This window comes from Bos indicus, chromosome 7, assembly GCF_029378745.1.
Source record: "Bos indicus isolate NIAB-ARS_2022 breed Sahiwal x Tharparkar chromosome 7, NIAB-ARS_B.indTharparkar_mat_pri_1.0, whole genome shotgun sequence".
NCBI lineage: Eukaryota > Metazoa > Chordata > Mammalia > Artiodactyla > Bovidae > Bos > Bos indicus.
Genome location: NC_091766.1, coordinates 13,991,981 through 14,002,354, shown reverse-complemented (window position 1 = coordinate 14,002,354; position 10,374 = coordinate 13,991,981).

The following is a 10,374-nucleotide window of genomic DNA, read 5'->3' as shown; positions in this document are numbered from 1 at the left end:
TGATATATACATACTTGATTTGAGGAGTTTGGCTATGCCAAAGTATTTACAATGATAGGGTTGCAGAGCTGAAATCCAGTACCTGATTAAAAAGAATTCAATAAAAATTAAATGTTATGGGGGGAAAAAAAAACACAGAATATTATCAGTGAAGGAAAAAAGAACTTTTTGGGAAAAAAAGCCTACATCAAAATGATAAACTTAAAAAAGAAATTGAAAAAGGGATCTTGGATAAAGATGTGGTACATATGTAGAATAGAATATTACTCATTCATAAAAAAGAAAAAATGTCATTTGCAACAATATGGATGGATTGAGAGATTACCATATTAAGTGAAGTAAGTCAGATAAAGACAAATATCCTATCACTCATATGTGGAATCTAATTTAAAAATAATACAAATGAACTTATTTATAAAACAGATTTAACAATATCAAAAACAACTGATGTTTACCAAGGGAAATGGAGGAGGGAGGGATAAATCAGGAGCTTGGGAGGAATATACACATACTACTATATATAAGATAGATAACCACCAAGGACCTATGGTATAGCACAAGAAACTCTACTAAATATTCTGTAATGACATATATGAGAAAAGAATCTGAAAAATAATAAATATATGTGTATATATAACTGAATCACTTTGCTGTACACTGAAACTTAACACAGTGCTGTAAATCAACTATACTGCAATAAAATTATATATATAAGAGACAAAGACTTCCCTGGTGGTCTAGTGGTTAAGAATCCACCTGGTAATACAGAAGACACGGGTTCGATCCCTGGTCTGGGAAGATCTCACAAGACACCGAGCGACTAAGAAATATTGAAACTGCAAGCTGCAACTACTGAGCCCCTGGGCCTAGAGCCTGTGCTCTGCAACAAAAGAAGCTACTGCAATGAGCACCCCTTACTCTCCACATCTAGAAAAGTCCACGCACAGCAACAAAGACCAAGTGCAGCCAAAACCCAACAGATAAACTAATAAAATTAAAAAAAAAAGAACAAGCCACCTTGTGAACCCATATGAAATTTTGAATCAATGTCAAATAAGTATCTATGATAACTTGAATATATAGTGAAACACTGGAGAACAATGACCTCAGCCCTCTGTGAGAAAGCCGATCATTATTCATAAGTCTCCTCACTATTATTCCAAATGTACTGAAAGTTTCGTTGACCAGGAATCACTCACCTTGGAAGACTCCTCTTCTTTCCACTGTCCTCAAATCTTATTTCAACCAAGATATTAGAGTGGGTTTCAACGATTGATATCCTGTCCCTGAGGAAAGATATATTAATTAAAGAAGCTACTGCAAAACAGGAGAAATTATCCAATGAATCAGGTCCTGTATTTCTAAAAATGTGATAGAAGTATTTCAGAATAGATAAAAATGGGAATTCACCTATATCTGTTTTCCACAAAGATTGTTTCTCTTTGGCATCTCAAGTCCACGTTCAGATTGATATACACAATGACAAAGCCAAGACTTTTTTTTGAAATGGGAAACTAAGTGCAAAAAGAGAAGTTCATTCACATGGAGAAACCAGTATACCAATGATTGTCAAACTTTGTTCTTCATGAGAGTCAAGTCCAGTGTTTGTTAGGACATAGATGACTGGGTGCCAATGCTGCAGTTTCATTCAGTGGGTCAAAGGTGGAGTCTGGGAGTCTGAGAATGCACATGTCTAAGAACGATGGTGATATAGTTAGTCTTCAAACTACAATTTCAGACACCACCAGAATTGAAACCCATTCATGTGAAGACTAGTGAGTTTCCATTATATTCAGATTTAACATCACCCTTGCTGCAACGTACCAGACCACCTTACCTGCCTCCTGAGAAACCTGTATGCAGGTTAAGAAGCAAGAGTCAGAACTGGACATGGAACAACGGACTGGTTCCAAATTGGGAAAGGAGTACATCAAGGTTTTATATTTTCACCCTGCTTATTTAACTTATATACAGAGTACATCATGCAAAATGCCAGGCTGGATGAAGCACAAGCTTGAATTAACATTGCTGGGAGAAATATCAATAACCTCAGGTATCCAGATGACACCACCCTTATGGTAGAAAGCAAAGAGGAACTAAAGAGCCTCTTGATGAAAGTGAAAGAGGAGAATGAAAAAGCTGGCTTAAAACTCAACATTCAAAAAACCAAGATCATGGTATCTGGTTCCATCAGTTCAGTTCAGTCGCTCAGTCATGTCTGACTCTTTGCGACCCCATGAACCACAACACATCAGGCCTCCCTGTCCATCACCACCTCCCGGAGTTTACCCAGACTCATGTCCATTGAGTTGGTGATGCCATCCAACCATCTCATCCTCTGTCGTCCCTCAGAGGGGGAGATGAGTCTTCTCCCCTCTCAGTCTTTCCCAGCATCAGGGTTTTTTTCAAATGAGTCAGCTCTTTGCATCAGGTGGCCAAAGTATTGGAGTTTCAGCTTCAACATCAGTCCTCCGGTTTCATCACTTTTTGGCAAATAGATGGGGAAACAATGGAAACGGTGACAGACTTTATTTTCCTGGGTTTCAAAATCACTACAGATGGTGACAGCAGCCATGAAATTAAAAGATGCTTGCTCCTTGGGAAAAAAGCTATGAAAAACACTAGACAGTGTATTAAAAAGCAGACATTACTTAGCCAACAAAGGTCCATATAGTCAAAGCTATAGTTTTTCCAGTAGTCATCTATGGATGTGAAAATTGGACCATAAAGAAGGCTGAGTGTTGAAGAACTGATGCTTTTGAACTGTGGTGTTGGAGAAGACTCCTGAGAGTCCTTTGGACTGCAAGGAGCTCAACCTAGTCAATCCTAAAGGAAATCAATCCTGAATATTCAATGGAAGGACTGATGCTGAAGCTGTAGCTCCAGTATTTTGGCCACCTGATGGGAAGAGTTGACTCATTAGAAAAGACCCTGATGCTGGGGAAGATTGAAGTTAGGTGGAAAAGGAGAGGACAGAAGATGAGATGGTTGGATGGCATCACTGACTCAATGGACCTGAGTCTGAGCAAGCTCCAGAAGATGGTGATGGACAGGGTTGCCTGGCGTGCTGCAGTCCATGGGGTCGCAAAGAGTTGGACATGACTGAGTGACTGAACAACATCATGCTGCAAGAGTAAGTGCATCACTAATATCTGTTTTCTAAGAGGCTATAGGAATGATGGCAGCCTTATCTGCTGTGGTGAGGTTCTTGTAGTTCTCTAGCATCACATGTCTGTATAGCTTTCTCTGAAAGAGGTCCAGTAAAGTCCACTCTTCCTGGGTGAAGTCCACAACCACATCAGCAAAGGTCATTGAGTCCTAAACCATCACACACATACTAGCTTGAGTAAAGTAAGATTTCCACCAGTGTTTAGTGGGGAATGAAGATGGGTGACCCATAGGAAGAGGTATTCAACATCTCATCTCTCCCAGGTCACATTGGTCCTAGGTTCTCTTCCATCTGCACTCACTCATGATTGATATTCTTCAGCTATGGCTCTACAGGAACAAGGAATACATGAACTTATCCAAATACAGTGAGCCTAAAAGCATTTCCCTTTGGCTGCACAGTTGTAAGCCAATTGGAGGCCGTGTACATGCAAAACAAAAACAATGCAGTCATCATTGTGAGAGGCAGTATTAGGAGGTAATTACCAAAATACTGAGATCATTCAGGGTAATGAATCCCTTGGACTGCAAGGAAATCAAACCAGTCAATCCTAAAGGAAATCAATCCTGAATATTCATTGGAAGGACTGATGATGAAGCTGAAGCTCCAATACTTTGCCCACCTGATGCAAAGAACGGACTCACTGGAAAAGACCCTGATGCTGGGAAAGGCTGAGGGCAGGATGAGAAGGGGACAAGAGAGGATGAGATGGTTGGATGGCACCAGACTTGATGGAGATGAGTTTGAGCAGGCTCTGGGAGATGGTGACGGACAGGGAAGCCTGGCATGCTGCAGTCCATGGGGTCACAGATTTGGACACAACTGAGTGACTGAACTGAACTGAATGTGTCACCAGAATAAGACTCCATTTTGGGAGGGGATTTCCTAGGGACTGAGTCCTGCAGTGGCTTTTCTTTAAGAAGTTCTGGACAAGGGTCTACCTAAACAAAATGTGTCCACTGGTGGATGCAGCAGGCCATTTTGTAGAAGGATACTCTGTCTTCTTACCAAGAGCAACTTCTCAAACACTCAGACATCATCCTTTCTGTCTATCTTTCCCTCAGGAAGGCAGAAAGGGCCTTTAGAAAGAACACCTGGGAGAAAAGAAAGAAGGCATGGGCACACAGAGATGGTCATAATTCCCACAGTCACTGCCTGAAAGTCATTCCACTCTAGCTCAAAACTTCTGAATATTCTTCACATCCAAGAAATCTCACATAAATCCACACTACTGCTGTGAAATACCAGAATAGCCGTGTCTCACCTGGAGCCAGAAAAGGGGATGGTGAGCCACGCTGCCCATTAGGAAAAGACAGTGGCTTCATTTTACATGTAAGGGACCTTAAGATCTGGGTAATGTGACTTTTCACTTGCCAAGACAATAAAATACATGAATAATATTATACAGCAACTCTACCTAACACACATTCCAGAAAACTGACTTAGAGAACAGTATTCCTTCAGCAGTTCCTAGATGAACCAGAAGTATGACAGCTCAGGCCCAGACTAAAGGAAACTGGCAGATCCTAACCTAGGGTCTCTGAAAAATGGCATTAACAAAGACTTCTCATGGGACATATAGCTGTCATGTTGTACCGGGGTCCAGCCCCGGTAGGATCCAGGGATTCCCTCAGGATGACGGCGTTGGCGAAAAGGGATAGCGTCAGTGGAGAGAATCAGAGGCCTAATTATAATTGGTTTACGTGGGAAATCAATATACCCCACGTTCCAATTACTTTGGCCTGAAGAAAGAGTAGAGACAAAAGGAAAGAAAAGGAGACGAGAAAGAACGACACGGGGAGACCGAGCTTAGTGAGCAGGGTCCGTAGCTTTATTTCCAGCAGGCGCTTTTATACCCAAAGTTGTACATAGAAGATAATAGGGGATGTAAAGTCATGCAAGGTCAGCAGACCTTGAAACCAGGCTTTTCTTCAGATACAAAGGCTTTAAGATTTACATCATCTTCTGGTCAGGAGACCTGCTAACATTTTTCTTCTGATAAGAGTTAGTCAGCAGAAAGATTTATTTTCTCCAAAGGTGACTTTAGAGTTTAGTACCACTCCCCAAAAGCACTAGGCAGAGTTGCATTCCTATAGGGCAAGGGTGCAGTGGGGGTAATTAAAGGAAGAATTTATTAGCTTAGGGGTCCAAGGTTATTATTAACATTAAAGCTTCAACTTATATTTCTTATATATCAACTATATTAATCAATACACTTTCAGGGACATCAGATCAGATCAGTCGCTCAGTCGAGTCCGACTCTTTGTGACCCCATGAATTGCAGCACACCAGGCCTCCCTGCCCATCACCAACTCCCGGAGTTCACTGAGACTCACATCCATCGAGTCAGTGATGCCATCCAGCCATCTCATCCTCTGTCGTCCCCTTCTCCTCCTGCCCCCAATCCCTCCCAGCATCAGAGTCTTTTCCAATGAGTCTACTCTTTGCATGAGGTGGCCAAGGTACTGGAGTTTCAGCTTTAGTATCATTCCTTCCAAAGAAATCCCAGGGCTGATCTCCTTCAGAATGGACTGGTTGGATCTCCTTGCAGTCCAAGGGACTCTCAAGCGTCTTCTCCCAACACCACAGTTCAAAAGCATCAATTCTTCGGTGCTCAGCCTTCTTCACAGTCCAACTCTCACATCCATACACGACCACAGGAAAAACCATAGCCTTGACTAGACCAAACTTTGTTGGCAAAGGCATATTCAAACCTCTGCTTTTGAATATGCTATCTAGGTTGGTCATAACTTTCCTTCCAAGGAGTAAGCGCCTTTTAATTTCATGGCTGCAGTCACCATCTGTAGTGATTTTGGAGCCCAGAAAAATAGAGTCTGACCCTGTTTCCATAGTGGGTGGGAAATATGGAAACTTGACAGCAGGCATTAACTTGACAAAGAATTTTCTATTGGTTCTATTTTGACATTTTCTAACTCTCCAGGAGGCTCTGTATTGTTAAAATAACTGACTCTCCTTGTACCTCATACTGTTGCAGGACTATTAACAATCACATGCATAGCTGTAGGAGTCCGGAAACCTGTTGGGCAGGTTAGAAGGCTTTCTGAGGGGATCACAATTGCAACACACCTTATTATACCCTGGAGACTTAGTAACTAGAGCTCTAAGTTGCTTTTCTTACAGATAAGAGTGGTTGGGGATAGCCCCTCGTGACTGTCAAAGGAGTTGGTGAAAGTCATGAAATAGTAAAACAGGCTCAGGTTTTGGGGTAGACACTCAGGCAGGCCCAGAGGGGCACCCCTTGAATTCTGGCTCACCTTGTATCTCCCACATGACCTTGTCATGGGGTGGGGACTCCCATGCTGGCTCCTGGCAATGTTGTAATGATGGTAAAATTTGCCTCTAAATTTCATTCTTTGATGTCAAGACCATGTAAGGCAGCTTATAAATATAAGCGGATAGGGATATCTTCATCCCCTGGGAGATTGGGTTATCTGGAGTCTTGCTTCATACCAAACACCAAACAAGAAATACTAGTTATCTCATATACAACATCATAAATTAGGTCTATGTAGATGATAGTTACAAAAAGAGTATCCTCTATATGACAATATCAGTAACATCAATTGCTATTCACTGAAGACATTATGTACCAGATCTCTCATTAGGAGCTTATACCTTATGTATATGTTTAGAACAACTTGATTATTGGAATCTACTCTTTCCACTGTGAATTATGTAAACTCTAAACAGAAATCAAGTATATAGGATAAAAATTTAATGTCCGGTGGATTCAAATCCCTTTGCATGAAGAAAACAATGTAAAACATCTCATTGTTTTATGTGTGTATGTGTGCTAAGTCATTTCAGTCATGTGCAACTCTGTGCAGCCCTATGGACTGTAGCCTGCCAGGCTCCTCTGTCTATGGGATTCTCCAGGCAAGAATACTGGAGTGGGTTGCCATGCCCTCCTCATTTCATTTTTAATACTGACTAAGTGTTTAATTAATATTTGAGTATATATAGGATAAAATATATTCATATAAACAAATTTCATCTTTCATTTTTGTTTATTGTAGGCACTGAAAATATTTTCTTATGTACATGATCTATACATTATATTTATATCAGAAAAGCACTGGTGTAGGCTGCTGCTAAAAGGGCTTCCCAGGTGGTGCTAATGGTAAAGAACCCACCTGCCTGGTTTGATCCCTGGGTGGAGAAGATCCCCTAGAGGAGGGCATGGCAACCTACTCCAGTATTCTTGCCTGGAGAATCCCCATGGACAGAGGAGCTTCATAGGCTACAGACCACAGGTTTGCAAAGTCGGAAATGACTGAAGTGACTTAGCAGGCACGCAGGGTGCTTCTGGGCTTATGAAGGGAGAACATAAAACGTTTATTTGGTCAACACCCTTGAGTTTCTCTTAATGGATGTTAGAGAAGTTTGAAGCTCTGGGCCTCTTTAAGTTCTTGAAAGTGAAAGTCGTTCAGTTGTGTCCAACTCTGTGACCCCATGGACTATACAGTCCACGAAATTCTCCAGGCCAGAATACTGGAGTGGGTAGCCTTCCCTCCTCCAGGGGATCTTCCCAACCCAGGGATTGAACACAGGTCTCCCACATTGGACGCAGATTCTTTACCATCACTGGATTATTCCTTTATTCTTTCAATGCCACTATGCCAGGCAATCACTTGAGAACAGTAACATATACAGAAAATATTATAGGCATTAAATTCCATCATTCTTATTACAGAAGATAGACAACAAAAGAATAATTGATAAATCAATTCATTAGTAATATGGGAAAACAATCAAACAGGTAAAAAAAAAAATCGTTATCCTACACACACATAGAAACGGGACACACAGACACCCTACATATATTTTGCTATTTCCTGGGCAAAATAAAGAAGGGAGAAATCATTAGGTCTCCCATACTTGACCCAAAAAGATTACAAAAAAATTTATGAAACTTTTTACAAAAGAATTCAGAATACATGAAAGTACTGGCAAGCCTCCACAGGTCTTCATCGGAAACACTCATAACAGTTCTGCACTCTCTCCTTGCCTTGGACAAGGAGCAATGCCCCATCATACTTAGTCCAACATTCATCTGTTTTGTGAGTCTCTTCAGAAAATCACCTTCTCATGTTAGTTTTCAATTCCATTTTCATTCAATTTGCTTTTGTTTATTCACTTCTTCCACAGACTTTCTTCATGCTTAAGTTCTTTTAGCATTCTGTATCTAAAGGTTAGCTTCTTTTTGTTAAAATATCAATAACCTTTAACATATCCAAACATGGACCACCACTTTCCCCCACTGCTCACCAGAATCTCCAGGACTGTAAGGATGTGAGGACACGAGGTTGGAGTCAACTTTAAAGGCAGAAATTCCTCACCTCTTGAAGAAAACTCATAAAGGTTGCTTTGGATGCTTTTGAAGAGCAGAGCACAAGATGAAACCAGAATGACCCTGTGGAGGCGCCCTTACATTTTGCGGTAGCGGCCCCTGGACCTGGTTCTGAGAGGCCTCGAGGCCCCAACAGAAGGGATCAGTACACACCAGGCATCTCTAAGCCTGTCTGGGGAGTCCCGGGACAAATTTTTCTTTGAATTTTATTTATTTCATTTTGTTTTTAAATCAGTAAGCAAGCTGAGACTAGCATTACATTTGCTAGATTTCACAACTGCTTGGTGTATAATATTTAGTTTCCCCTTTTTTTGATAGGGGTTGAGGAGATTACCTGTAAACCTGTAAAGCCCCAGCCTTTATACTTTTTCTTTTGGTTTCCTGCCTTTCCCTTTTTTATTTTTGTTAAGATACTTACCTTGATAAGCTCCTGATGGTCCTGAGGGACTCCTGCTCTGAGCAGTAGCCTCCCTTTCTAGAATGGCCCTGTCAACTTCAGAGAGACTAGAGTCTATAGCCAAGGTGGGGCAATCCCTACTTTCTAAGTTTGATTTTCAGGAAGATGCTTTTTCATGTTGATAGGCAGTGGCATTCATCAGAGCCCAAGCACACTGACCAGGAGCTTTACAAACTGATTTGAGAAACCTGAGATTTCCTGGGAATTAGAACAAAATGTCCCTCCCCCTTTTCATTTTTCATTAAATACTGAGCCACCAGTCTCTATGGATGAAATCCCTCATATCCCAGTAGGTTGGGGAACAAATCACTACAGAAGCCAAGCAAGGAGCAACAGAGAGATAGGTGAGGGTTGCTGGTGTCTTTGGTTGGACAGCTTCTGGGGACCTCCAGGTCTCTTTGTCTCCCACAAGGGATGTTGTGGAGATGTCTCCTGGTGTTGCAAGGAACATCACAAATAATATGGTGATGAAGAAAGGTTAAGTTGTTTCTGGTTGTCTTTAAAACTGGTAGGGATAAAATGTTACCCTGGGGGTTTCCAGGTGGTGCTAGTGGTAAAAAACCTGCCTGCCAATGCAGGAGACTTAAAGAGATGTGGACTCAATCCCTGGATCAGGAAGATCTCCTGGAGGAGGGTATGGCAACCCACCCCAGTATTCTTGCCTGGAGAATCCCTTGGACAGAGGAACCTGGCAGGCTACAGGCCACAGGGTCACAAAGGGTTGGACACCACTGAAGCAACTTACCATGCATGCAGTAGGTCAATAGCTCACATTTATTATCAAGTGAGGGAATTCCCTGGTAGCTCAGACAGTAAAGCGTCTGCTTACAATGTGGGAGACCCAGGTTCTATCCCTGGGTTGGGAATAAATACTTATTAACAGGAAAAGAACAGACACTATTTAAGAATGAAAGGATAATTTATCAGAAACATATAAAATGACTACATTTGTGTGCTTCCAGTTCTATGGCCTCAAAATAAAATAATTTAAAAAACAACCTAATATCCACAGTCATACTGGGACACTAAAATACCTCTCTCAATAAAGGGGTAATCAGGAGATAAAGTTTATAATGATACAGGTTTTAAAAACACAAGATTTATTCATCAGATATACTGAAAATCTATTCAGTTCAGTTTAGTCACTCAGTTGTGTTCAACTCTTTGTGACCCCATGGACTCCAGCAGGCCAGGCTTCCCTGTCCATCACCAAGTCTCGGAGCTTTCTCAAACTCATGTCCATGGGGTTGGTGATGCCATCCAACCATCTCATCCTCTGTCATACCCTTCTACTCCTGCCTTCATTCTTTCCAGCATCAAGGTCTTTTCTAAGAAGCCAGTTCTTCACATCAGGTGGCCAAAGTATTGGAGCTTCAG